The following is a 26,687-nucleotide window of genomic DNA, read 5'->3' on the forward strand; positions in this document are numbered from 1 at the left end:
AGCCTATTTGATTCTCCTGTTGACTGTAAATTAAAAAAAAACAACCTTTAAATCAGTAGCTCTGCTTGGTATAGAGAGTCCTTCTTCCTGAATTATGCTAAAACATTTCTCCCTTGCAAATGAGAAAGGAACAAGAAATAAAGAATGTAATGTTTTCACCTTTTCTTGGAGGGGTGAGGCTGGTGCAATCAAATTTAAAGCTAGTTGAGTAGAAAGAAAGAAACAGATTTTATATGTTTTTGCCAACTGTTGTAGAAATCCATCTGAGGTATTGCAAAATTTGAAAGAGCTCCTGAGAGAAAGAATGAGAACATACATGTGTTTTTCTCATTTTCATTTGTTTGGGAGGATCTGGCCATCTGCAGCATAAGGGAAGTGCACACTGCCTGTGTGGTGTTGGGATAATGGAAGGCATGTAGAGTTTCTTGTTAGCTTGATCACAAATGTGGTGGCAAAAAGAAGACTTGTTTTTTAATATAATACTTGCTCTGCTCTTCTTTAAATTTTTTTTTTTGTTTGTTTTTTAGTTTCTTCTCTGCAGGTTTAGATCATTGCCTTTGACAGATAGACAGCTCTGTGAGAGAATACTTTTCTACAGCCTATCTCTGCTAACCCTGCTATATTTTCATTGCCATGTTAACTTTTTGAGACAGAAAGGTTGGAGTAATCACAGCTTGTTAATCCTGTCAATTGTTTTTTGGGTGGGTTGTTTTGGGGTTTGGTTTGGTTTAGTTTTGGTTTGGTTTTTTTCTAGAGGAATATTTTGTGTGTCAGGAATTCAGAGGCCATTTTAAGCTGTGCTTGACTTTGCAGTGCTCCCAGTACACTTTCATCTGTCCTCAGCAGTACACTTTGTTAGAAGTCCTGCACCAGCTCTTCTGTTGTTAAACCATCTTTACAAAGACCAAGTTACCTGTCTTTGTTAGAGTATATTGACCTTCTGGCTCACTTTGTTCCTTTATGTAAGGGGAGGCTTTTCATACATCCTGTCCTGATGAATGTATAAAAATGCAGGATATGTTGTTACTGTGGGAAATCCCATACTTCAGTATTGCTGAATCAACCTTACTTAACTTTTATAACCTTAATTTATTCCTTTTAGGTACTGGGGATTGAAACCTGGATTGCCTGTTCCAGATGTGTATTCCCGGAGTGATGGCTAAAGGCAAATAGTAAGTTATTAGTGGGATCTTAGCCTCCAGGATATATACCTCCAGGATGTTCTTGGCATTCCTTGCTGCCTAGCTCGTGTTTAGCCCACTTTCTGCCCAGATCCCCAGCTCCATTTCAGGGAACTGTGTCTTGGGTAGTCAGTGCCCAGCCTGTCCAAGGGATTAGTCCATCTCAGATACAGAAGTTCATGTTTATCTTGCTTAATTGCTTAAAATAGGATGGCGAAAGGGGTTTAGGCATGCATTTCTTAAGTTTACGGGGTGAACATGCTATGTAACTCAGGTTTTTATTCCAGTGGTTTAGGAACTTTTGGAGTTCTTATTAAGTCATACATAGTTTTGAAGTATTATTATAAGTTAGCATAGAGTATACACATAATCTTAAATATATTTTCAAGTCTTGGCATACGTTTGTTAGTAAAATAGAGGAAGACAAAAAGATGTGAATTGTGCATGCCTAGTTGATGTGTTACCTTTTAATAGAATCACAAAATCACAGAATGATAGAATGGTTTGACTTGAAAGGGACCTCAAAAGTCAGCTGATTCCAGACCCCTGCAATTGGCAGGGATACCTTCTACTAGACCAGGTTTCTCAAAGCCCCATTCAGTCTGTTCTTGAAAACTTCCAGGGATGGGACATCCATGACTTCTCTGAGCAACCTGTTTCCATGCCTCACCCCTCCCACAATGAATGTCTTCCTTATATCTACCCTCTTTCAGTTTAAAGCCTCTACCCCTGTCCTATCACTATATGCCCTTGTAAAAAGTCACTCTCTTGCTTTCTTTTAGGCCCTCTTCAGGTACTGGAAGGCTGTTCGAGGGTCACATAATCACAGAATGGGTCAGGTTGGAAGGGACTGCGATGGGTCCTCTTGTCCAACCCCCCTGCTCAAGCAGGGTCATCCTGAAGCACATTGCACAGGATTGCATCCAGACATTTCCTGAATATCCCCTGGTGAGGGAGACTCCACAACCTCTCTGGGCAATCTGTTCCAGTGCTTAGTCACCTGCACAATAAACAAGTTCTTCCTCATATTCAGGTGGAACCAACCTCCTGTGTGTCAGTTTCTGTCCACTGCCTCTTGTCCTATTGCTGGGAACCACCAAAAAGAGCCTGGCTCCATCCTCTTGACACCCTCCCTTCAGATACTGATAGACATTGATGAGGTCCCCTCTCAGTCATCTCTTCTCAAGACTGAACAGGCCCAGTTCTCTGAGCCTTTCCTCATAAGTGAGATGTTCCAGTCCCCTCATAATCTTTGTAGCCCTTTGCTGGACCTGCTCCAGGAACTCCATGTCTCTCTTGTCCTGGGGAGCCCAGAACTGAACACAGCACTCCAGGTCAGGCCTCACCAGGGCTGAGTGAGAGGCAGGCTCAGCTCTCTCAGCCTGCTGGCAGTGCTCTTCCTAATGCACCCCAGGATCCCATTGACCTCCCTGGCCACAAGGACACACTGCTGGCTCATGGACAGCTTGTCCACAGATCCTTCTCCACAGAGCTGCTTTCCAGCAGGTCAGCCCCCAGCCTGTGTTGGTGCAGGGGGTTATTCCTTCCCCAGTGCAGGACCCTGCATTGCCCTTGTTGAACTTCAGGCAGTTCTTCCCTGCCCATCTCTCCAGCCTGTCAAGGTCCCTCTGAAGCGCTGCACAACTCTCTGGGGTATCACCCACTTCTCCCAGCTTTGTGCCATCAGTGAACTTGCTGAGGAGGCAGCTGGCCCTTCATCCAAGTCAGGGATGAACAAGTTAAACAACACTGGCTTAGTATTGAACCTTGGTTTGGGGGACACCACTCATGACAGGCCTCCAATTAGACCCTGTGCCACTGATTTTGACCCTCTGGGATCTGCCATTCAGTCAGTTCTCAATCCACCTCACTGTGCACTCATTTAGCCCACACTTCCTGAGTTTGCCTATGACAACATTGTGAGAGACAGTGTTGAAAGCCTTGGTGATACTGAGGTAGACAATACCCACTCCTCTGCCCTTGTCCATCCAGCTAGCATTCTCATCAGAGAAGGCAATCAGGTTAGTCAAGGATGAATTAACTGTAGTGAATCCATGGTGACTACTGCTCATCACCTTCTTGTCCTCTAGGTGGATAGAGATGGCCTCCTGAATAAGGTGCTCCATCACCTTTTCAGAGATTGAGGTGAGACTGACTGGCTGGTAGTTCCCTGGGTTCTCATTCTTTCTGTTGTTGAACACTGGGGAGACATTTCTTCGGTCATGAGTGACCTTGCTATGGTGTCCATCAGCTCTCTAAGCACTTATAGGTGCATCTTATCAGGACCCAGGGACTTATGGATGTCAGGTTTGCCTAGGCGGTCTCTAACCCAGTCTTCCTTGAGGAATGGGATGCCTTTCTTCTAACATTCCTTTACCCTCATCTCCTGGGTCAGAGATTCCTGAGAGCTGGTATCAGGGGTGGTTTGGGTTGGAGACTAGGAAGAGGTTCTTCACCCAGAGGGTGGTCAGGCACTGGAGCAGGTTCCCCTGTGGAGTGGTCACAGAACCAAGCCTGCCAGAACTCAAGAATCATTTGGACAGTGCTCTCAGGTACACGGCGTGATTCTTGGTGTTGTACTGTGCAGAGCCAGGAGTGGGACTCAGTGATCCTAATGGATTCCTTTCAACTCAGGATATTCTGTGATTCTCTGATGACATTTGTAGTGCTTCACTGGACCCTCTCGAGTAGTTCCTTGTCTTAGCCTTCTGCACCTCAGACAGTGTGGCTGGAGCACTTGCTGGTGAAGACCAAAGCAAAAAAATCATAGAGTATGTCTGCTTTCTTCATGTACTGGGAACCACATCTCCTGTTTCCTTCTGCAGAAGTCACACATTTTCCCTAGCCTTCTTTTTATTACAGAAATACTTACAGAAGCTTTTCTAGTTGCCCTTGTCATTCCTGACCAGGTTTAATTCTATCAGAGCTTTACCTTCTGTAACCTGATTCCTGGCTACTCAGACAATTCCACTGTATTCTTCCCAAGCTACCTGTCCTTGTCCCACCCTCTGTAGGTTTCCTTTTGTTTGTGTCCAGGAGTTCCTTGTTGATCCATGCAGGCTCCTGGCATTTCCGCCTGACATCCTTGTTGTTGGTATACATTGCTCCTGAGCTTTGAAGAGGTGATTCTTGAATATTAGTGAGGTTTTTTTGGGGTTTCTTCTGTCCAGGACTTTATCCCATGGTACTTCACCAAATAGATCCCTACAGAGACCAAAGTCTGCACTCCTCAAGTCTGTGGTTTGTGGTTTTTTCTTAGCTCCTCATTGGTTGGAGTGATGTCTAGAATGCTGCATTTCTAAGCCAAACAGAAGTGTCCTGGTAGTGAAATGTTACTCATGTACTTATAATCTCTTACAAGCAGTTTTTACCATTCCAGCCACCAATACTAATCATAAATATTGTTTTGATGTTTTTGGCTCTGCACCTTTCTTACATTTTACATCAATTATTTCTCTAGGTATTGCCAGGCATCTGAAGTGGTTGACCAAGACCTAAGGACTTGGAACAGTGGTGAGTAAATGAAATTCAGATTATATTATCTGTGTTTTCACATGCTGGCTGACTGAAGTTTAACTGCAGTGTAATGGTTTGACCCATGGCTTCCTCAGTAACCATTGTATCTAAGGAAGTTACAAGTATTCCACGCGTGTCTTCCACGTAGCAGTGGGGGAGTGGTGGGGTTCTTACTTCCCGGTCCTTGGCTGAGGAGCTGGAGGGAGGTGGTTGAAGTCTGGTCCCTCCAGTCCCTGGTGTTTCTCCTGTCCTGGGTGAGATTGTTTCTTTCTTGTTCCCCTTCCTTGAGGTTTTTAATTGTGTTTGTTTTGATTCATTCGGTTTCTTTGGGTTGGGTTGGTGTCTTCCCTATTTTCCGGCTAATCAATCCCCTTTTCTCCCTTCCCCTCTCCCCTGGGGGGTGGGATCCTATGTATTGTGTATACAGTGTGGTTTGTAAATGTTAGTAAATATAACTTATTCTTTTTATTCAGTTCAGTTTCTTTAGAGTGCGTTTCTTTTCATTTTTTTTTCCTTTCCTTTGCTGGGAAGGTTCTGGGAGGGGGAAGGGGGGCCAGTCCAGGGTTGGCAACAGCTAGGCCAAACCTGTGACACTGCAGTTTGAAGGATGGAGAATGTGCAGTAGAAGAATATTTTCTTATGAGCACCAAGTTTCTGTTCAGAGCATTCACGGATTTTAAAAAGAACAGCATATAGACTCAATGACTGCTTTTGATAAGTGAAGCCTCCTACCCACACCATGCTGACTTAGAAAACATTTAAAATATTTTCAGGTACAACAGTTCAATCTGTACTTGTTGATGTGTAACATGACCCATTGTATTAGAAGAATGATGCCTGAATCAGCTTGTCAGAATCATGCCATTTTATACGTTAAGTAATTATATATCCTAAAATACATGGAAACCTAAAGTAAGTTCATAAATTACTGCAAGCTGAATTTTTTGTTTCCATAAAATCCAAACTTAGGTCTGTGTTTTTTAACTTCCCCTCTACAAACTGTCGAGTCCTTTGTAGAGTTAGACCATTTTCTTGATTCCCTAAGGTCATTGTTGATTCTTTGCATCTCATATGCTAATTACATACTGTTTTGACTGCAGAAGAATGCAGGAAGAATCTAAGGATGAACTTTAAAAATTTCAACTACTTTACAAAGTGAATTTTATAATGCATATACAGATATATTGTTTGTGCTTCCCTGTCTGTAGGTGTAGACTGGCAATTAGAGCCTTACAAAGGCAGAGATAAACTCACCAACTCTTAATTGTATTTAATGATCCTGGAATGAATCATTAAGTTTGGAAAAGACCTCCAAGATCATTGCGTCCAACCTTTGATTGATCACAACCATGTCAGCTAAACTATGGCACTAAGTGCCACGTTCAGTCAGTTCTTGAACACTTTCAGGGATGGTGACTCCGCCACTTCCGTGGGCTTAACCACCCATTCAGTGTAAAAGCTCTTGACATCCAACCTGAACTTCCCCTGGCACAGCTTAAGGCTGTTTCCTCTTGTCATGTTTCCAGTTCATTGGGAGAAGAGGCTAATAGGAGTATAATACTACTTTCAAAAATCAACTGCATTTTCTTGCCAAGAGATAGTTATTTGGAGTAATGTAATATTTCTATTTCTCTGGTTTCCATAATAGATCCAGTTTATGTGAAAACTTATTTAGGGGATCTTGTTTGATTTTAGTGCTGTTTGCAGCAAATACAAGATTTTAGCACCCATGTTTGTTCTGTGTGCTGTTGATTTTGGAGTTGAATACAATGAGAAACCCTTGCCTTGTTTTTGTATTATTTTTTGTTTTAATGACCTCTGAAAATTGTGTTCTTCATTTCTAAAAATGACATTTAGTTAAAACTCTGAAGGAATTTATCAGTTTAGATATTAGCACTCATGTAGTTCTATATTTACTATTTCCTTTCTATTTATGTTTGTATTTTGCCAGGAAAAGCAAGTAAGGGAGTTTTAAGTGAATTTGTCAGTCACTTTTGGATAATTCCTTTTTGCCTACTGTTGATCTACCCCTGTGCCTCCATCCTCCAATGTCTGACAGTTGTCAGGACTAACATGATGCATTTATGTCATTAATGCACAAGTGGAATGAAACCATCATAGACAGTTTATACATCTTTAATCAACACAAAATGTAGGTATTCTTTCATTCAAGTTTGATGCTGTATAAGAAGTTGATAGTTAGGAATTAAAGAGACTTATTAATTTAAAATTGCTCCTTTGGAAGTGTTACAGATAATGTAACTTATTTTACAAAAATGTGCCTCAGACCAGTAAAGAGGGGAGCCCTATAACACTTACATAGCAACATAACGGAAACACTAGCACACGCATTAACATGAACCTGACTTAAACAACAACTTGAGCATCTGTCAGCAGCAGCAGGTGGGAAGCCCATTTAGAGGGTTAAGTGTAGTGGTAACTGGTAAAATTGCATCGTTAATAAAAACAGTTCTGTGCAAATCTGATATATTGAAAGAAAATTGAAATGATAACTTTTCCTTCATAACAAAATACATAAATAATATAGTTTCTCTCCAGATGTGCTAATGAACACAACAAAGGCTAGTTGTCTGAGTCTTCTTCAAAGGCATAGGTAAGCACTTAATTCCATGGAAATAGGTAAGCACTATATTCCATAAAATAGGAAATAAATAGGTAAGCACTTAATTCCATAAAAATATTTTCATCAGTTGTAGTTAAATAATCAATAAATTTATAACTGGAAGAAAGAAATAAACAACAAAGAGAAATATTTAAAAGATCAAATTACTTTCTGATAATCTCTTAATGAAATCTTTGGTATTTTGTTGGCACTTTGCTCTTCTTTTTCTCCTCAGTGTTTCAATGTAATCATAAGAACACTCACAATCTTCCTGACTTGTATGTGTGCTCGTTTTATTGCAACATGAGTAGGATAGAAGCTTATAATGTCTTTTGTAATAAACATGAAAGATAGACTCTGAAATTGTGTTGGGCAACAAAGCAGCAGTTATTTTAGTTCTCCATATAATACTATTAATCATGAATTGATTGCTTAGTGCAGGGGTGCTAAGATTCTTCCCAGACCTGCATGTCACAGGTGATGGTGATCCATACTCCAGTGATATGCCTCAGCAAAGGCAGATGCTGTGCTAGATGTTAGTGTTGGACATCCCTGGAAAATAGCAGGTGCTTGGGTAATGTTACCCTCAGAGCTCTGATGAATGATGGTGAGACTTGTTGGTGAAGATCTGGGGGTTTGATCCCCTCTTTTATAGCTGAAGTTTCACCAACAACTTGCTAGTAATTTTGACAGAGGTTGATACAGAGGTGCAGTTCTTGGACCACGGACTTTCGTCATCTCAGCTACTTTGGAATCTGCCAGCTGATGTGGCAAATATTCTTCTGCGTTATATGAAAAATGTTTTGACTATCTAGTCCTGTTCCTCCTCAGGTAATAATACTTATCTAACTTTCCTGAATAGAAGCCTGGTTGGCACTGAAGGATGAGGGTTTTGCTTCTGGCCTTGGGGACAACTGGGAGAAACCAATTTGAGCAAGCAGACTGTCTTTCTGAAGGTCTTTCTTTGTGCTGTGATAACCCTCAGAAGGAAAGCTGTGGTTTGCTCAAGATGTTCCAGCTGTCATCTGTGTGCTGAACTTTGCATCATGATGGTAACTTTGTGACTTCAGGAGTTATAATCTGTTTCTGATAAGGTCATACCATACTCTAGCCTGAAACAAAATATGGTAATAGTTTTGAGGTGACTAAAGGATCTCTGTGTTAAGTTTACATAATTTGCAGCAGAATACAGATGGGGACAGGGAGTCGATTGTTGAGTTTTATGTTTGGTTTGGGATATATGGCTTTGTTTACAACAGCACAGTTTTGTACTATGTACATAATGGCACAGAGAGAGGGTGGAGTTTTACCTCTGGAATCGAAAAATTGAGGTGTGACCAGTGTTGCTGACTTTACTCTGTTTTGGTAACAGCCAGAGTAAATAGGAAGCTATATATTTGTACTGCTTTTCCTCTTTGAACAATCTCCTTTCTGTGTCTGTGCTTTGTCTTTTCTTTTTTATTTTTCATATAGTTTATCTACTCTTTCTTTGGAGAACTTTAAAGGAATTTTTAAGTACTAATCACAAATTGCACCCCACTTCCATTTAATAGAAACAATAGCAGTGGACTTTTTTTTTTCAATTTCTTTCCTTTTGTCTTTCATCAGAGGGAAGAAATGGCAAGTTACTATGTCAGAAAAATATTACAGTTTCAAGTTCTTTCCTTGGAAAGGCACTGGGAACTTTTAGATGCTGTAAACCACACTGAACTGATAATTTGCTTATGGAATAGAAAATAGAATGGTTAATTTTAACGTTATTATTTCTGGAACCCAGTGCAGTTCCCGACTTGGAGATGCCATGCTGCAAGGAGTGACTAAGTAGCAATTGCTGGTACAGGAAGAAGTGTGGCGTAGCAGATAGAGCTGTCTGACTCCTGCTTTTGACAACTGTCTCTGCTTTTAACCTGCTGAGTGATATTAGGAAAGGTAATTAATTTTGTTATCTTTTTGTTGACTTAGTCTGCAAGGTCTTTTGTCCAGGTATTGCACCTCAGTTCTTGTCACTGTGCTTTGCTACCTGTGTACTCCTTCACTTGCTATAGCAGTACTGTTGCTACTTGCAGTTTCTCTTTAGCTCTCAGGAGCTCACCATGTGACATGAAATCCTGAAGACAGTTGAATATTTGTTCTACAAAAAGAACGCTAGTAATACTTTTCAGAAAATAGGTTAATAGTGCATCTGGTCTTGTGCAGCAGCAGGCTGATGCCAGAAGGGACAGTGTCACTTCAGTATGTTCTTTCCTTCTCTTGCATCAGCCCCCAGTCCCAAGGTGAGTTCAAGGTAAGCATCTGATTCAGAAAAAAAAAAGAACCTGACTGCGCGGGAAGGAAACCTAAATCAGATAACTATGCTGGCCTGGCTTGTCTTGTGCCTGAGAAATTACTAGATGTAACAAAAGGGACAAAAAGTTAATAAGCAGCTGGAAGTAGGTTAGGAGAGTAGTACTGTTTCTTTCAGCAACAGTTAATAAATATACCAGATGAGGCATAGCAGGAAAACCCAGCTTATTAAGAGCTGCATTTTACAACCAGATTTTGGACACAGCAGAAGAATGTCTTGCAGAGGATGTGACAGCCCAGCTTCAGTTGTGTTGATGTTAGTTGCTGATATTAGATGTTCTTCACTGGAAGTATGTTTTTCTAGTACAGCTTTTTATTTTTTTTCCTAAAGTAATAGTTATCTTTGTGATCCACATTATAATTTCAAGGCATATTTCTGATGCCTAAACATAACTTTTATTTAACTTTAATTTAAATTGAAGTCCACTAAATCTTGCAAATTTAGCTGAGACAAGTTGCTCTCAGTATGGTTCTTTCTACAGACTTTGTATTCATAATTTCCCCTTTAAACACTGTCAAGAAACTTGATTCATCTTTGAAACTGACTTATTTAATTGGAGTTGACTCTTTGAAGGGCATTTTTCACCCAGTGCCCTCTCTCTTTAAAACGTATACATCAGATTACATCCGTTTCTTTGGACTTAATTTCTTTGTGAGCCTCATGTAATAAGATCTTGTGTTGAAGGACCTGTCTTTTCTTCCCCACTCACCATAAGTTTCCATGAAATAAATAGCAGTGAGCAGGACCAAGGGAGAGAAAAGCGAAATGGTAAAATGATTTTGGAAAATGGAGTGATTAATTGAGGAGCCTTTACACACAGCCCACACAAGCTTGTGAGGACGAATATTTCCTGTCAGTTGCATTCATGGGTGAGGTTGCCGGGTAAATTCAGCTAAGCAAGAGGAGCAAGAGTTCAGCAGCAAAAGAAGCAAGTGTACCTCTGAGAATGCTGCAGCCCAGCAGGGACCCTGGCTCTCCGTCCGTCTGTACAACTGACCTAGCCAATGATGTTGCTGAAATTTCACATCTGTTATTTATTACTGCCCACTTCTTTGGCAACAGGCAATCTTCATTTTTTTTCATTATAGGCGGCTGCTGGAACTTAAAACAGCTTGAGCTCGTTTTCAGATGTGCTAGACAGACTATGTTTTACCTTTCCTCCCCCTTGTTTTTTTCTACCATGTACTACGGCACACTCAGTTGTTTCAGAAGTGCAGGATCTGTCAGTTGCATGCTGTACACATGTCTGAAGATAAGTAGATGTGTTAGCCTTGTGTATACAAATGATTTCTTAGAAATAGGGCCATCATGATGTCTGAGGAAAGAGATAGTTATAAAAAAACAAAAAAGAAAAGAAATCTGTATAGATTGAGAAGGACTGATGGTCAGGAATCACCACTATTACCATTGAAACCCCGCTTTCTACCGTGGCTGTGACTGATGTTATGCAGAAAGTATGTTGATCAGTGCACAGAGCTCAGTGGTGGAGCTGAGTACTTTATGATCAAATAGAACTGAACTGCTTGAAATAAATAGTTCCTTTTGCATTTTTTTAGGCTTTCTTACCCTTTGTACTCAATGTCTCATAGAGGATTTCTGTTATATCATTCTGGTCCTCTCTAGCTTAAGCTATCGAAGCTGTCAGACTATTTCCCAAAGCTATTAAATGAGGGAGGTATTGCAGCCTCTAAGCAAGCTTGCAAGTAACCCGTTGAAGACTGTTCAAACCTGTGTGTCTAAATAGGTTGTGGAATTGAGATACAAGAGTACAAAATATTTTTTCCTGATAGTTTATACAGGCAGACCATGGGAAAAGCATTCAGTGAGAGTTATGAACTGAGAACTGGCCAGCTTGGTGAGAAAGGTTGCTGGTTGAATTTTTTTTGAATACCAGAGAAACACTAAAATCCATCTTGCACTGATTTTTAAAAACAGCATGAGATAATAGAGATGTGACTTATCAAGGACATGTACTAATACATGTAGTCAGGAAACCCTGACAGTCGAGTGCAGTGGTCTGGTCGTGCTTCTGCAGTTCTGCATAGGTGCAGTGCTTCCCTCAGTCCAGTAGTGACAGATCCCTGCAAGGTACTGCAGAAGGACTTGGGACATGGAGTGAATAACAGTGAGAGAATATTGCCAACTTTTGATGCAATAGAATGAATGAGAAGAAGTGCTGGGAGAGGTGAGGTAACATATCTGACCCAGAGATGAGTATCTTTTTATGCTATGTACCTCCTAAAGTACTTCAGGATGCCCATGAAAAATGCTTTTAAATTAGTATCTTATTGTTCAAAAATATTGTAATGGTATTCTGGTGAAATATAGTTAAAAACCCAGATAAAACTGGATATTGCTGTAACTGAAAAAAAAACCCCACCAATAAAACAACTATACTAAATGTAGACTGATTATTTTATTTCATTTTACAATTTTTTATTTTTTCTAAAGCAAAATCGTTTTGTCTGGTATAAGGTTGCCATTGTCCTTTACTGGATGATTTTAAATCCACCTCTTACAGAAATCATACAGGAAGATAAATATTTTCATAAAGATTCTTTTGGGGTAAAATTTAATGTAGTAGACAATGAAAAAGATTTATGGATTTTATTAAATGGGGAAAAAATTTTCCCTGCAGATAATTTTTTTTCCATGTATTGGAAAAGTGGAAGCTGAGAAGAACAAAAAGAAATTCTATACCAGGGAGGTTGAAAACATCCCTTGAAATCCAACTAGTTTTCCAGATTGTGTTGAGCATATTTCTCTCTGGAAATTGGCTACTATTCATATTCCTTCCTGAAACTGTCAAATCCATTAAAAGTATGATAATAAAATACTCTTGCATGCACATAAGTCAAGGCAACATTATACTCAATGCAATTAAAGCATTTTTTAGGTCTGCCCTCCTGGCATTCTCACCAGTCTGTCCTCTCATGGATGGTTATCAAGCTGTTTTTCTTTGTTACTGATTTTTTTTTTAATGACTGTTTTCCTGCCAGCTCAAGGGGCTCTACCTCAGAGGTACTCCTAGCATACCAGTGGTGTGGAATATAGAGGGCATGACTACATGTGGAATATCTAAGTGAATCAAAAGAAAACTGACCATATGCCATGCCTCTTAACTTGGAAAGACCTTATCCTATTTATTTTTACTTCTTTTAATCACCAGTCTATGTATATGGTTCCTTCTTAGTAAAGTAAATATGTGAATAATAATAGCTCACTTTAATTTGCGCTAAATTTCAGCAAATTATGCCAAAAATTCAACACTTTTTTTTTTTAGGATGGTACTCAGGTAATAGCAATAAAATGGAAATTAGGATTAGCTGTGCATGTATTGTGACAGTCTGAAAAATTGGAATGCTGTTTTTTTCCAAATGTGTCTTGAGGCACAGCTCAAAATTTCTTACCTACAGAAAGCCTGTTACGAGTCATGTGTGTTTCCAGGTATTTGAGTATCCTTACATTGCCTGAGGCCTAAATTCCTGTGGAAATAGACACTCAGGAACAATATTAATGGAGAAAGATAGATGGTATACCTTTATTGAAAGCTTTCAAGGTGCACACCCGAGGTCTGTGCACACACATGCACACAGACATGCACGCCCATGACCAGGGATGTCGCGGCTTTTATAACTTCTCCAGCAAGTTACATATGAGAAATCTATAACTAACCATGATTCTCATTTCCTTCTGTGCCCCACCCATAGGGGTCCTCAGAACTGCCCCTTAGAGAAGTTCCAGAACCTCCAAACCTTCTTGTGTTTTGTTTTTTCTCTGTCTACAGGTGGTTTCTCACAAACACCATGGCCTTGGCAGGGCATGAGAAAGCTCATGAATCTGTGAGAAAGAGCTTTAGTAACTCATCTAAGATGTAAGCAACCTAGAAGAATCTATGTAAATATAATCCCAAAAATCTACAAAATATACACTAAAATCCTTAGGCATCACTTAGAAGAAACATGCTTAAATTGACACACTTTTAATAATTTTATCTGTTACAGCATCAGATAGCTCTGCATACTGTGTAACCTCTAGTGTTGCCTGAGTTTGATTGGAAATTATTACAAAGTGCAATTAAGATGTTTCAAGTGTATTGCAGTTATCAAAAAAAAAGGAATTATATAACCGATGAATTCTTGGATGATGTTATGGAATGTATTAAGTGTCTGTAGTTGTGATGGTGTAAGAAAACATCTAGGAAAGAAAAAAATAAAGAGGTTTTCAGCTCCATGGACCTTCTTCAATAATACTCTGGAAAAATGAAAAGTTTCTGCATTCACTTGCAAGTATTAAGTCTCAACTTCTCTGTTAAAAACATTTCTGTTTTAACAGTCAACTTCGTGAAATTTCACAATAGTTGGTGAAAATTAGAGGAACATATTAAGAAAGGGATGAATAGCCAACAAAACAGATAAAAAAATAAAACCCGGTGGCTAGAAAATTCTTAAAGATACAAAGGTTGAAATGTATTAATTCCCTGACTCCCACAAAGTAAGTAACACTTGTTCCTTCTACAGCCTAAGACAGGAGCTAGTGAACTCTCAGATGTGGAAGTGTAAGGTAGATAATCTGTTAGACTGTTGTAAGAGCTTCTGAGGAGCTTCTAAATGTTGTGGTAGTGTCACCTCAGTACAGCATTGTGCCCAGCTCCTTTGGGTGTAATACAAAGGTAGAAGTTATAGCAGAGAACACAGAACAAAAACACTCTGAGAAGTGTTTCATTAAGTCATTTTAAAACTAGACCGTAGAAAGGACAAAAAATTATCTGTATTAGTCTGGTGCTCTGGAAGCTGCAGGGCTGAGTTACTCTCGCACTATGTGAGACTTTGGGCTTAGATATCTTTTGACTTTTGAAAAAATCTTATTTCCTCTCCTTAGCATTGTAGGCTGATGCCAGGGAGGATATTATCAGCTCCTGCTCTGCAAGCCCTTATTCACATTGCTTAGATGTATGAAAATTCCTTCTGAAGGTGACAATGTACTGTAAGTACAGAGAGAGTGTCCTTAAGTGTCTGTGGAAAAGGGACAAGGGCTGACACTGAGTTGGGTGTTGCTATGTTCCATTTTCCATTTTCCTTCAGGGAAAAAGAAGGTTTTTCTACTTGAAATCCACTGAAGTGTTTTGCATAAGTAAAGAGCTCAGTTTGCTCAGCTGTTGCATTACTTTCCGTTTTGTGAAAATATCTTGAGTCTAAACAGGGACTTTGATTCCATTTTTTTTCCTTCTTACTATAGGCCAGCTAAAAATTGTCAACTTCATAACAGATCATGCTGAAATTCTGTTTACACTTTGAAAAAGTTCTTCAATCCATATTTGCCATGACTAGTCATACCTTCCTCCGGGGTTGTTAAGTTTGATGACTAGAGAAGTTGGGCAGCCTTTGTCCCCTTTTATGACTACTGTTGTGACAGAGCAGCTGATAAGAGCATTGAGCTCACCCCACTTGCTCAGGCAAACACCTCCATCTGGGGCTTGTTCTCACAGCTTAATAACTGGATTTTGGTGATGGCCATTGAGTCAGATGCAGTTTTTCCTGCTAAGAGCCCAGCTGTGGATACATAAAATCCCCTTTCTTTGTTGCTCCTTGCAACAACAGGTTTAATTGTTACAGGCTCACAGGAACCAATTAGATTAACAGATGTTAAAGGGAGCCATTTTCAAGTTTTAGTGGGAAAGAGTAATTTGAGAAGCCTTGTGTAAAGGCTTGCTGACACCTAGGTGATGAGTGTCTGAGTTTGAGGCTGTAGGTGCCATGAAAATTGCATCACTTTTCTCCTGTTTGTGGAGTCCAGATAGGGAAGTTTGTAACAATAGCAGCCAGAGCACAGTCTTACTTATTTTAGCATATAACATCATATTCTAGAAGCTTGGTTATGTTGCAGGTTTCCCATACTGCATTCAGCTCTGTGGAACCCTTAAATTCATGCTTGCCTCAATGTGTCTTCTGGAGGGACTTTGTCGTTTTGGTTTTCCATATTAAATGGCAAGTTAGTTAAAATATGGAACATCATCACAATCTAATGTGACAGAGATTTGTTAGTTCATCTGTTTAATTCATTGCTGAATCAGAATTGCTTCCTGCTGGTGCAACCTGAGAGAAAGTTTTAGTATTTTCAGTGTTGGAAATGAGGACATGAGAAGTTTTGCTTTTTCTTTTGTTCCTCTACTGACTTAAACTATTTTGATCAGTACTGGAATAGCAGTATGTGCTCTCAACAATCGTTAGGATTTACAGATGTTTATGACAGTTGTTTTTCAAAAATATATTAAGAGTTTCAAGTGTATTCAAAGGAGCTGAATTTTAAAATATATAAGTATGTATATACAAGCACTTTTATGCTTTTCCTCTCACCATCTGATTTAGACAGTGTTCATTCTTAGGTGCCCACTGGCATCTTGAATAGCATTTGAATGGTCTTGAAACCATGGAACAGAATAACAGCTTTTAGCAACAGAGGCCTAGCGAATATTGTTTTCTTACTACTCATTGATTTTACTTGGTTAATAAAGGAAAACAAAACAACAAAAACCTAGAAAACTTAGCTTCATCTATGTTCCTGCAGCTTTTGACTTGTTCCAGCTTATATATGGGTGGAATGTCATACCATTGCTATCATAAGCTGTCCAATAAATAAATACTTGCTTTTCTCTGAAAGTAAAAAAATGGGAGTTCTCTCTTTAGTGAAAGTACCCAACAAAGATACACTTTGGAATTCACATATGTGGATCTTAGTGCACTGTCATTCGGAAATTATCGTTAACAGATGAAAAGCACTTTCATAATTACCTCTTGATTTTGTTGCAACAAAATCTGATATCAAATAGTCTGGCATGTGACCAAGGGTGTCATCTGCATGCTTAGTGACTTGGTGCATATATGTAGAATGACAGATTCCTCTCCCCCTCACCACAGTAATGAAATTGTAAAATGTAATTATGGGCACCATGGCTGGGGCTCCTAAATGTATGACTCAAGCAAAACACTCATGATAAAATCACAAGAGCTGTAAATTATCTGAGCTCTCTTGGTTTCGATAGGTATCGGCTATAGTTGCACATTTCTTTACAGGATCATTCTTGTAGATTCACGTAGCAGCATATTTTTGTGGTATTATCCATGCTAAAAAATGGAAATTAATAACACTGAGAACTCTGCAGTGGTATTTTCAGGATGGAACTTTGTTTTCTGTGCCAGCTGATGAAATACTAAGTATTGATTTATGTAGTTATCCTCATAATTCATTAAGGGACTATATAAATTTGACTTCATATTCATTAAACATAGTATATTAAATAACATGACATGGAACTTTACAGTTTGATTCATTGGAAGCTAATGTATTATAAAATATAATGTATTTAATGATGCCAAAGGGGTTTTGTTCTGATTTTCACATTTTGTAGATTTTAGGAACACAGTAGTTGTAGAATTTTAGAAGGTTAATATTTCTAACAGTTTAAGTTTCATGCCTTTCTATCACTACCCCTGTCCCAGAACAGGGAGCTCAAATTCCTTTAGTTAATTAATCTTGTTTAGACTCCTTTCCAAGGTAGAGCTGAAGGATATCGGAAGGCCTGCAAAACGAAACAAACACAGGTCAAAGTGACCCAAAAGCCAGAACTGGATGAACTCCAAGAGACCTTTGTGTGCCTGAAGAAGAAGAGCTGATGAAGACAGAGGGTCTTGATGACCCCAGACCCAATTCCAGGGGTTGGTCCAGGGGTGGGACTGGGGCTGGACTGAGAAATGTGTAAAGCAATGATTGGAGGGATCTTATTATAAAAGCCATGGAAACAAGAACTGGGACACATGCATGTCATCATGTATTCCTGTGGGCTGTAGGCCCTGTGTTATTAAAGGACCTTTACTTTTTATCTTACCCTACACTAACGTGGCTCGAAGTCCTGTTTTTGGGGGGGGGGGGGGGGGGGGTCACTCACGGCATCAGTTTGGCTGCCCGAAAGGTGGAAACGAGACCTGATTCACCTCAATTACCTGGTCTGGACCACAGAGACTTTTACGGCATCATTAACAACAGGATCACTTTCCAAAATAGGTCTGTTAAGCTGGGCTTTCAATATTCACAATATTTACAATCTTACACATGAGAAACAGAAGTCAGAATAGCAGACTCCTAGGTGAAAAGATTATGAGACCATTTTCCACTTGAGTTTAATCTGTAGATCAGTTCCATATTCTCAGCTGTTTGTGTGTGTCAGTCCTGTTACCTAACTGGCAAAGGGTGCAATGCTGCAGTCTCTATTGTACAGGTCCAGCAATTTGCAGCATGCCTAAATCAGTGAGAATTATATGAAGTTAGGTATTTTGTCAGATTTTCCAACCAGGGTGGCCTAATCCACCCAGTTCTTTTAGACATTTTTAAAATGTTGGCAATGTTCAAACTTGGAATAATCAACAGAATTCTAAGAGTTGTTACATGATCCACCTGGATTTAATCCTTGAAGTGAGAAACAGCTGTGGCTTTTTCAAGAGTTATTCCTCTGATGTTTTTGTGCATGCAGTTAAGTTTGAACAAGGAAGGGTATCTCTGTATCTGTAGTAATACAGGTACACATCTGTCCAGTGTTCACTAAAGGTAGGTGAAGATGTCTGGTTGGCTGTAGTGATCAGTGACTAGACCTTTAATAGTGGAGTATATGTTGAAACACATCTGGTGCTAAAAGGCTCTTCTAGAACTTAACAGAATTTGGCATATTATTTAAAAAATCCTGCAAAAAAGTTGTTACTAGAGCACTACTAAGTAGCTTTGTTTCTTTCCCCTCATTATATTTGAGGCATTTTTTCACCTCTAGCATATATAAATCACAGAGTTAGAAGAGACCTATGCAGAAATGTAACAAATGTTAGCCATGGATGTTTTAAAAGTTTAAGCGAAGAAGAGGGCAAGAGACAGAGAGCAGGACATAAAACATTAGACCTTTTGTCATTGCCCTAATTATTTTTGGAACAAAAGCAGTATTCTTCAGTACATGAGTTTATTAAGATGGAAAAATCTGTTGAACTGTGAACTGCTTAAACTCTCCTGCTTTTGAGTTTATAAGTAGTTTACAACTCACAACTTAATTTGTATGAATTCTGTGATTTGAGGAAGAAGAATAAAGACCTAGTCAAACTCAAATCTGTCTCTCAAAGCCTTAAGTCTTGTATTTCTATGACATAGTCTGGAAAAAAGTCTGTTGAGTAAAACATTTATCATTTGATCTAAATTTATTGCAACAGAGTAGATGTTTTTGCCATGGAAAAGTTATTTAAACACTGGTGGAATGAAGTAGGTTTGCTGAAGTGTGATGAAGTACATACTGTAGTAAAGAACATATTATTTTAATGAAATGGATGCACAAGTCTTTGTGATCTTTTTATTCTGATTATCACTTGATAAAGATCAAGATTGAGTTTTCCAGTTGCTAAAGCATTTTGATGGCTTACACGATGGCTTACATAATAAGGGTTGATGGCAGTTACGCTGATTTCATCCTGCCTTTATAATTTTAACAAAACAAGAGGCATTGTCACAGATCATTATTATCACCTTTAATTCTTAAATGTTAGCATTAGTGTTATCTAGTACTAGATAGTCGTTACATCTGTTACTTGTAGTTGAACAAAATTGCTTGCTTGCTCCTTTCAGAAGGTAAATTGAATTGTACCCTTTTGTTCTTCCAAGACAGAGCACAGCTTTTGGTACAGAGCAATCCTTAGTAGGCATCTGGTCCTTTCTAAAGTACAAAAGGCTAAGGGGAGCTGTAGTTTTGCAGAAGGAAAAAAGCGAACCTTGGGATGCTAAATCATGCAGACATTTGGTAACTTGTGTGCAGCATGTTGAATATTAGTGAATCAAGAGCAGATTCCAGCCCTTTCTTTGCCGAGTGGAAAGCCTTCCTGCAGCGATATTTAGACAAAAAGCATTCAGTGTTGCTTAACTTCTGCTCCTTTTCAGCCATTGTAGGAATATCCTCCAGAGCTGGCTGTGTTGTATGCTGGCTACTATAAATTATGTAGCTTCTGTCAGTGCAGTATTCTAGCACAGTATTTTGGTTTTCTGTAGCTGACACCTTTGAAATGCAGAGTTGTTTCATGAAGTTCTTTGTTGTGCTCTTATAAGCTGACATTTACATGTTATAAAAAATAATTAGTACTCAAACATTATTTTTAGGTCTCAGGGACAGTCTGTAATCCTTTCTCTAAAAAGAAGGTACTCTTGTGCCTTTAGTGAGAGCAATAACTTTTATTCTGTGGTTGTGTATAGCTGGAGAGGGGACAGTGAAGTTTTATCTGCAAGTTAGATGATGTTCTTCCTGAAATTGAGCAATGGGTTTGTTTTTTCTTATCCTAGGATTAATAAGAAAACACTAGTTCTTGACAGGGTCTGTGGTCTGAGGTTTGAAGTCATACTGCTATCTTCACATTTTAAAGGTGACTTCTATCTCAAAGAGGAAAGGAAAATAAAGAGGTGCTGAGCAGATGGGAGGCTAATGGGTAAGCTCCTATAGCAACAGTTTGAATGTTGGTCAATAGTAAGTACACAATGCTAGTTTGGGAAAGGATGTTGTGTCAAGACTATTTTGAAATGTGCTTTCATTGAATCTCTTTCTAGCTTTAGTGTATTCTCCAGAATAGTTTGCTATTGTTTGAACTTGCTATTTCTCAGCTTACACTGCTTGATCTCAAGCTGGTGAAGAATTTTCTGTGAACTTTCTTCAAACATGAAACTTGATGAAATCAGCATTTTTATGGGCCTGTATTACAGACTTTGACAAGAATGGAATTACTGGCACAAACTAAAGACAGATTTGTTTACTCTGGAGCAGTGAACAAAAAAGTGACTGGCCACATTTCAGTCGAAATTCCCAAGGTGTGTCCTTGTTCACTAATATTAGGTCAAGATCTTGAAAGTCTGCTCTGTTTTTGAGGTGACTTACTCTGGTGATGGAGGGAAGTTTGAATATTTCTGCTCTTCACACAGAGTATGTCTTTCAGCTGTTTGGGAGTTTTTTTGCTTGATTTGTTTTGCTTTATTTTACATATTTTTGGGTTGGGTTTTGGTTTGGGGGGGATTTCTTTTTTTTTCTTTTTTTACAAAGCAGAATTCAATTTTGATTTTCCAGGAAGGGAGCATAGCTGTTTGACAGACTAAAATATATTGCATAGTAATGCTAAAAATTGCTGGAAATACTTCCAAAACCCCCTTCATGCTATGTTGGTTAGAAAACTGGGTCATCTCTGTGCTTCATTACTGTGGTTTGATTTATAATGCCTAATTGCAGCTAGATTTCCTGAGCTTTAGAACTATTCATCCCATTAGGAAAAGCGGTAGTTCTTTATTTAAAGATGAAGAAAAATTTCTGGCAGAAGGCAATAAGGTGTGTAAGTACAGGTTGCATGGGACCTGTTTTGTGTGTGCACATCTTTGTAAAATGGTCTCTGAAAAGTGAATGGCTGTGTGATAATCAAACACCATTGTGGGTTGCTGGCGGAAAACAATACGAGTCTTTGAATAAAATTCAGTGAACACTGAAGGTAAGTTCCTAAGTACAATCTGTTTTGTTTGCACTTTTAAAAATATTTTTAAAATAAGAATAGGATAGCCACACATTCATTCTTCAATAGGAATGGGAAAATATTTGATGTATTTGATAAAGGGCCTTGGCAGGATTTTCATTTTATAATAAAACATGGTTTGAAAGTTTGGGGGTGTGAGTCATATCATAATTTCTCTTTTGTGTTCAAATTACTTCTTTGGAAAATAAACTAGATGAGCTTGCTTGAAGGCAGTGTAGGATAGGATGGACAGAAAAATGTCAGTCAGGTTGCTGGAGAGAATTTTCATTAAATTTTAGTGTGTTGACTTCTTTATCTCATTTATACTGTCAGACCTTATAAATGATGTCTCCTCAAAGGTGGTGGGCATTAATGTCAGACCAAGCCTTTGCTCCCCATTTTGGGATTCTGATAGCATGTGAACAGAATGCTTGGCACTAGGAGGAGGCCATTTAGCCTGGTGGCTTGACTACTGCTGGTGAGCATCAAAGGCTGTCTCTGGTACATGAAACACGTCATCTGGGGTTTCCTGCAGCACTTTTATTTGGTGTGCTGTTGTTGTGCATGTTTATGTGAGGGCAGTAAATAGGTTTTGTTGTGTATAATCCTCTGCAGATATCAGGAAAAAAATTGTGGAAAAAGAAATTTTTAGATCATCTTACTTCTGTAAACTTTCTGGTTTTTTGTATTCATTTTGGAGGAGACATCTGGAAACCCTGGCTCCAAAAATGTTAAAACTCAGCAGGCAGCTGTTAGTAAATGTAGAGAGGAACATCTGGAGCAGCCACAGGATGACTCTCTGTCCCTCTCCTCAAGACTTAGCTCTAATGACAACTTCACTTACAAGTTATCTATTAAGACTTTGATGTAGAAGAGAAGCAGATGTAAGATATGATCCTTCTGAGTTATTAGTGGGTATTACAAAGCAACAGAGATGCAAGTGGCTTAGCAGCTGTTTCCAGTTAACCATGACTTGTTGAGTAACTGGTGGTGATGCTTTAATCTGGGGAGAGAAGCCTATGGGTTACTTTTCCACTAATACAATGTCAATATTTGCACAGAATAAAAACAGTTAAACAGAGCATTATTCTGTGAGGTTGTGTTTCCCAAACACAGAATTGCACTGACTATCTTTCAAAAAAAAAAAAATTGAAAATTTGTTAAGGCTAGGTGATTACATCTCACATATGCATGAGATATCTTTTTTATCTTTTCCAGGCCGTTAACATTTTTATGTTTCTGTATTGCATCCATTTGAACGCGTTGCTGTCACCATACGTTCTCCCATCTGCTGATAAAGCTAGCTTATTGTCCCTATTTGTCTTGGTTTCTGTCACGTGAAAGGGAGGAGGGAGACAGAAATGCAAAGATTTCTAGTCTTAACTGTATGAATATAAAGTGCCCTTGGGATAATCAAAGCTTTATGAACCCAGCACTGTCTGTCGACTAATGGACAGCACACAGACTGGAAAGATTTTTGACTCCCTATGAAAACCACACTTAAGCCAGGGGAAAATTATTAGCAATAAGCACCTCCAGAAAAATTAGACCCTTATGAACCCAGCACTGCCTGCCCAGCTAGGACAGAACACAGGCTGGAAGGTTTTCTAACCTCTGATATGAGGACCACACTTAATAGCTAGAAAAGAAATTGCCCTACAACAGCTCCCAAAATAACATTTATTAATACAAATATGTGACAGTTATTGTGGGTTTCACTTTGCCGGTGATAACATCTAGCTGCAAGATAATAAAAGACCCAAAAGAAACCAGCACAAAACACATTTTACAGAGACAAACACACTAAACTCAAGTTACAATACAGCAATGTATCCTATTTTCACAACAGACAGAAAAGCATCAAAGAACTGCTAACTAAAAACACAGCCACCTAAAACAGTTTTCTAGACACTCTCTCAATAACATAGGACAATGAAATATCTTGCACACCACTCTCTCTGCAACACAAAATGAAAAGAAAGAACAGAGCTGCTTCTTATCAACACACATGTTGAAAAAGAACTGCACATTGAAAGTAAAGCAAGTTACTCTAGTAGTAAAGCAGAGCTGGTCTTACAAAGAATAGCAAAAAGCAGTAACCAATATGAAGCAGCAAAGTGTGAAGCAAGTTACTGTTATTAATATTAAGGTAACAAAACACAGTAAATAGAGGAGGTGCTTATGAAGTGAGAATCAAAGTAGCTGGTAGCATAAGATGTAGGATAGCATGTATAAAGAAATAAGCTTTGTAAGAAAGTAAAGTTAAGAAAGTAAAGTATAAAAAATAGAAAGCACATGGTCATCTTACGCCTACATTGTTCCAGGAGGTGGAAGAAGGCAGGACAAGCTGCAGCAGTTACCTCAACAAAGGCATGGCATTTCCCTTCTCAGTTGCAGTTTAAACTGCATCTCTTTTTATACCTTTTCTTTTTTTTAGGTGGTTTTGTGACTAATAGTCAGTCTATTGGGGGGGTGATGCAGATGCCTGAGAAAGGGTGGGACCTTGAGCAGTCACAGAAGATATTGCAAAGGAAGACCGTGTTATTTTTTAACACTCCATCCTTTGTTAATTGTATCAGATGGCCTGGCTTTTGTCTTCTACAGGGAGCACCCCTCAAGGGGGCTGAGGCGTCTCCCTCAACCCATCAGGCCTTATCAGGGGCCATCACCCCACACTTTCCTCATCAGTTTGTCATAATTTTCCTTTTTTCTTCCAATGCTAGCCACAATGGAGACACTTGCTTCTTTTATCTATACCTAAATGTTATAGATCACAAAAGTGAAAAGGAAGTGTCACAGGTGAGCTTCTGCAGCTGCTCCAGCCTGAGAGCATCCATTCAATGAGTTTTGCAATAGATCAGGTCTGCCAGTAGGAGCAGAGCTTTTCTTTGGAGGAAAAGGGTACATGATTACAAAAAAATGACACCTTTGCTTGTAGATGAGAAAATATTTTCTAGAATTTAATGCAGAGTCTCTTTGAGAGAGGAGATCTTGCAGTGGAAGTTTGTTTTTTCCTAAGGATGTGTTGCAGAGATGTGCTGATAGGAATCCGACAGATGACTATCTGTGACACAAAGTGTTAAGGGCATGCGCTGGCAGAACATTAACTGCTTGTTTTATCTCCCTACCATTGTGGTAGACCAAGGTCAAATACAGCCCTACAGAACTGTATGGTGACTTCTATGGTCTGGTTTTGTAGGTACCTTTGAACTGGCTTGGTGTTCTGCTTTATTTATCTGTTAAAATGTTCTCATACTAGATATTGAGGGAGGTAATTTAAAACGAACATGGCAAAGTTATTCCTATTGTCAGGACTGACTTCTGGACTTTAAATACAGTTTTCATTAATTAACAAAACAGCATAAGGAAAATTTAAATTAACCTTGCATCTTTCCTTCTTAAAACAGAAATTTGACTTCAGGCATCAGCTTTTTGTGTAAGGACTTGCTGAAAGATATTAAATTTTTCCATTGCTCTTGGGATAACACTAACAACAGTGATAAACAGAAAGCCTGTAGATTGCACTTCTCATGGGGGAGAGAGCAGGGACAAGGGAGGGAGGGGTAAATATCCTTCTTTTTCCCAAATATTATAACTCTATAGAAAGAAACTATTTAGACAGAAATTGAAAAGTATAGATTAATGGCAATGAAACAGAACAGGAAAATCAATTCAACTCACACCTGAGAAGCTCAATTATTTATCTTTTTTTAAGAAAGACAATTGCCAACAGGGTGAATTAATGTTGAGCTAAAAAGGTCATTAAAAGGTTATTTTCACCTAATAATATGTGTCATAGCTAGATACAATTTACTACACTAGAGGAGAAATGTTATTCAAACTACATATTTTTCATCTGTCACTTTCTTTTAACTCTATGAGATTAGAGAGCATTCTCTATATGTTCTGATGCAAGCTGTGCAGTAACTCTTGACTGAATTGGATAAATTTGGATATTCTTTTCAAATTTCTTTCAAACATTTGTCAGCTCTAGCTGATGGCTGCAGTTGAAGAATAATGGTGTATTTTCAGCTTTGTGAATGGTGTTTTTCAGAAAGAGGATGTTAGAAGCATTGAAATTCAATTTGCAAGAACTCTTCATAGCAAGGAGAACCCTTCTCTTGAAATGGTTGTTTGTGGGTATGTGTTTTTTATTTTCAGTAGCCCACTATGATCTTTAATTCTGCAAAACAGAGATTCATTGCTATGTGAACAAAACTCAGGCACAGTTTTATGCTTATTATGTAAGTAGCAAGGTTTAAAAAACAAGCACGTTCTTATAGGCTACTATGTGAATTATGTTTGCATTACAAAAATGAAAGTAAGGAAGGCTGTTGTACTTCTCTTACTACTGCCCGAGGCTTCTGTTAAGGAGAATGAGGTGAATGGCTGAGAAAATATCCCAAATATACTGTGAAAGTTTTTGCTTTCCCTTAGGATCATACTGTCTTTTGGCATGCTAATGCATTAACTGGGGACTTTGGGCATCAAATGGCAGCTTAACCAGTTCCAGAGTGTCTCCCATGTTGCCATATACCATCCACATTTCTTGCTGGTTAACTCTACCCTACACAAGCCACTTCAATTTTTTCAAGGTTTTGTTGTGAATTCAATTCTTCAACCTCTATTGCATTGTGAAAGACCCTGAAGGGCTTAGTTATGTCTTTTGCCTGGGTGACTAAAACAGGATTCATGTTAGAGCACCCTAACAAGTGGCTTAAGTAAGAGAATGTTGCACTAATAACTGTTTTTTTCCATTTTGGCATTTACTTTGAATCTCCATAGCTAAATCGGTGTTAAAAGCTTTTACAAAATCTGCCTGGCAGTATAATTCATGATTAGACCTGAGGGGTGAAGGCTAACTCAGCAGTGTATTTCACAGGAACAACTGCTTAGAGTTGTGAGTTGGAAAGGCAATTTCTCTGGCACATACACAATTTATGACATTTTCAAAGCCTAGACAAATGGAGACAATGCAAAAAAAAAATCAAAGGAGGGAGTATTTCATGCTCTGGCTTGTAATTTTAATTGTTTTGGGGCTTTCGTTGTTCTCACATGCCAAGTCGGAAGCAAAAGCTTGCTGTTCTTTTAGTTACATTTTGACAATCTTTTGTAATGCATCTAAATCCAAATTCCTGAAAAGAAGTGCTTGCTTTTGGACTGTCTGAACTCTTCTAGGAGCAGAAACAAATTTTTGTCTCAGCAACGTGGTGCAATATGGGGGTCAAACCCAAATCCATCTCAGATACTTCTTTTACTGTTTTGAAATCTGAAGAATGGCTGAATGTCCTCCTCCTATAAAGGATTCTGGGAAGTGGATTGAACAGAGTAAATTCTGCTTCTGCTGTAAGGTCTTGCACATCTTTCAAATCTGTATTCACTGTTGTTCAATTAGGTTTAAAACCTATTTTGACAATAATGAGTACATTCAGTTTCCCCATGAAGAATGTTGGTTACTG

At 38.8% G+C, this 26,687-nt stretch overlaps 1 protein-coding gene across 2 annotated transcripts in view; it reads left to right on the forward strand.

The window, feature by feature from the left end:
• The window catches only part of LHFPL2 (LHFPL tetraspan subfamily member 2), a 122,195-nt gene that overhangs the window by 57,058 nt on the left and 38,450 nt on the right, over nucleotides 1–26,687 (forward strand). For both annotated transcript variants that reach the window (XM_071581122.1, XM_071581123.1), the window contains exons 2-3: nucleotides 1,103–1,172; nucleotides 4,642–4,694. The gene's annotated coding sequence lies outside the window, so the exon portion shown is untranslated. The remainder of the gene's footprint in view (nucleotides 1–1,102; nucleotides 1,173–4,641; nucleotides 4,695–26,687) is intronic.

Source organism: Pithys albifrons, chromosome Z (assembly GCF_047495875.1).
Source record: "Pithys albifrons albifrons isolate INPA30051 chromosome Z, PitAlb_v1, whole genome shotgun sequence".
NCBI classification, from domain to species: Eukaryota; Metazoa; Chordata; class Aves; order Passeriformes; family Thamnophilidae; genus Pithys; species Pithys albifrons.